This window comes from Mycetomoellerius zeteki, unplaced genomic scaffold (assembly GCF_001594055.1).
Source record: "Mycetomoellerius zeteki isolate Tzet28-1 unplaced genomic scaffold, Tzet1.0 scaffold704, whole genome shotgun sequence".
In the NCBI taxonomy this organism is placed as follows: domain Eukaryota; kingdom Metazoa; phylum Arthropoda; class Insecta; order Hymenoptera; family Formicidae; genus Mycetomoellerius; species Mycetomoellerius zeteki.
Genome location: NW_017257725.1, coordinates 19,595 through 23,277, shown reverse-complemented (window position 1 = coordinate 23,277; position 3,683 = coordinate 19,595).

Here is a 3,683-nt window from a genome sequence, read left to right as displayed (position 1 = left end):
TGCAGATTTGAAGAAGATGCTTGTTCCTGACATTGGACGTTGGGTTTTGGAGGATATAATCGACTAATTTCATCGAAGAAGCTATCTATACGATTTTCCAAAATATGATTGCGTTTGAAAAGGTACTCAGACAAATATCCAACAAAATGACGAGATATAATCCCGTATTTTGGAATATTTGCCCTGACTTCTCTCCAAACACGTTCAATATTTTGGGTATGAGCGCCTGTAAATATAAAGAATAGTATATTTGCAAATTCCATATTAATCTGATCTATATACTTTATAAAACATACTTTACCTGTGTCAGGATCAACAAAATTATACGAATGATTGACTGTTAGATGTTGGAAAGCCTCATTGTCAAGACAATTGTAGGCTTTCCAACAATCTGAAATTATTATTGATCCCGGTAAAATTCTTTCTTTTATGTATTTTAATAGGGTCTCTTGTGTTCGATCCTGAACAGGCACCAAAAATATCTTCTTCGATTCTCTGTCAATTCCTCCAAATACCCAATGGCCTTCGACTATTCGCCCACGGTTATATTTTCTGCGGCCAAATTTTGCTTCGTCCACTTCAACTGTATGTCCTGGGCCTCCAAGCATTTCATTCTGCTTTTGTGCCCAGTACACACAGACCTATAATATTAATAAGTACAAATATACAATATATCCATATTAATATATTGTATGTTTTTAGATAAAAAATATGTACTTCTCTGCAAAAATTCAGCCAGTCAATAACCGTATGCTTAGACAAACCAGTGTCCGATGTCAGGAACTGTACACGTGGCGGTGACAACATAATAAAATAGGCTGTTAGTCTACAAATTAATTTGATGTCTGTAGTACTTTTGCCAAACCACGTTCCGATTCGAGCACTTTCTTTAAATCTGCACTGTGTGCTAACGCGTTTTTTGTGAATATTTTTCACTAAACGCCTTTTGTTGCAAGTAAACATTAACGTTTCTTTATTTAAATTAATTATACTTCCACATTCGTTACAATTTATTATAGCAGATAAAACAGCATGTAAAACAGCATGTTGAATGAGAAATTCAATTAAGTTATCTCTGTTAGAAGTTAAACAAATAAAATCTGATAACATCATTGTTAAATATTGCACGTACTAACAGTAGAAAACAAATGAATTTCAAATTTAGTGTCATTTTCTTTTTCAGGCACATACTTATGAAAACGCATGCGCGTGTGGCCATACAGTATGAAAATGTGACCGTAGCGCATGCTCATATCGCAGTGTTGCGTGACCATGACGGATTTTCTAACCTGAATAATCGTGAACTTTAACGCTTAATATCTCGGTTCGCGGGGCAGAGCGACACTTTTACCTGCCAGATTCTTTCGTTTCATGCAAAAACGCGTCGAATGAGTATTTTATCGATTTTTGAGGTGAACACCGTAGATTGCACCTTTACCGACGCCGGTATTCATTTTCTCTTCGTGATCGGATTAGTGATCCCGTATTTCTTGCTCGATTAATTAATCGCAAGATTACATTACCATCCGGATGTCTGGAATTTGGAAAACGTTCAGCGAATAATCTTGCAGTAGCTTCTGCGTTTCGGCCACATTCGTCCTATAACATTATCATTTCACAATATTCTTGCGCTAAATAATCCATGATAAGGTATTGTATACAGTGATTGATTGATTGACCACGGTATAGTGCTTGAATACGTACGCTTAACTGAACTGAAGTATTATCAGTATGAAGTTACTAAAAATCAGTTATTGCTATGTTGTGAAATTAGCTATTAATTTCACAACATAGCAATAACTGGTTAAAAAACTCAATTTTTCATCTTTAATTATCATTTCGGATCCTCTTATAATGATCACAACGATTACTATTCAAGTTCGTCATAATCGGAATGCTCCTGATATTGTTGGTATAAAGGCACCGTCATTACCTATGCTGCGCAGTCGTTACCACTGAACAGCGCCATGCCCCTGCAAAGTCCGCGATGCAACCCGTCATACTGCCAAGTATCCGTAACATCCTGTATATAAATATATATTATATACATTGCGACCGCACTCACGAGCGTGGTGCCACTTCGTCGCGCGTTCGCGAGTATTGCTCTACCTCTCTTTAGTCGGTACCTTCGCGACAATAAAAAAAGCTCAATGCCACAACGGCTTTCTCAAATTTTCATACTCTAAACTTCACGTCAATAATTGGGCGCCAGGCACGAGAGAGCGTGCCACTCTTTCTTGAATCTTTTCGGTACGTTCTCACTCGAAAATACTGAGATGTAGAGACTCACGAATGCGGACGGCTCTAATAACCGACTGCTCAGCCACGATAATGGCAGAGGGGGTTTGTAGTCGGGAACGGAGGATCTTTTGAAGAACGAGTAAGGCGAGAAAACAGTAAAGTAGGCAGAATTAATAACAGTAAGATAACAACAAATGTATTCTCTAAGTCAATTATACAGTTTTCGATGCACAGGCAGACGGATTGATTCTGCGGCATGCAAACGCTCTGGTCTCCGCGATACGTTCTCGACACGTGCACTGTTAAATTTATAGTGTCAAATTTAACTTAAAGTGAGTCGCCACTGCTCCTACTAAACATATCATTATTTTTTACCAAAACGATAGTTAAATTTCACACTATATCGTGTCAGTTTGACACTATATAATGTCAAATATAACCATTGTTTCAATATAAAATAACGATATGACTGAGTAGGAGCAGTGGCGACTCATGTTAAGTTAAATTTGACACTATAGATTTAACAGTGTGGTATTAAGTAACCGCTTCTCTTCTCTGATGGACGGGCTCTCGATTCTAGCGTAACTCTACGCGACGCATGTATCGCGGCTACGGAGATCCATGGCGTAGTTACGAAAATCTTCGGAATGAATGAACACGCGAGAACATCCTCTGAAGTCTGGGACCTACGACGACGATGATAGTACGCGACACGAAACGGCGACGCAACAGTACGATACTAAATTACAGCACAACAATACGATACAAAATCATGACGCGACGATACGATACAAAATGACCTGGCTGTGGCCGCGACGGGCGTGCAAAATAACTGACTCGAAATTATAACGAAATTGTCCGATACCACGACGGTATCGGACGGGATAGCACGATCACGCGGTGCGCGCGTGCAGCCGCGACGCAGTTACTCGCGAAAGGATCCAACCCCACGGGATCCAACGACAGTTTCGCGGATACGTGCGATCCCTCCAATTTGGAAATCGGCGGCTTTACAATACGTTAAGTTTGTCTTACCACGAAGTCCTCTCGATACTCTCCGCTGATGTCCTGCGTCCTCTCGCACGTGCGTTCACTCAGGAGTCCTCAGCGCAAGTGTCGGGCCCGAGGTCCCTTCGGGGGCGCGCAGGCGACCGTGGGTCCACGTGATAAGTCTTATCGGCCCTGATTGGCCGCGGGCCATCTCGTGAGCTTCCGTCCTCGCGACTTACTATCGCATCGCGCGTCCTAGATCCTTGAGTGCGCGGGATTTGACTCCAGGCTGGCGTCGTTTCGGCTGCTCGCACGGTCCCCTCTGGATTGCTTTTGCCGGCATGTCGTCCGGATTTGATGGGTTCCTTGGCAGACAGGCTCGGCTTCCGGATTCAAGGTCTCCTCTCGGCAGAGGCTTCCGTGCGGTACCGACAGCGGGGTCCCTCGCTCGT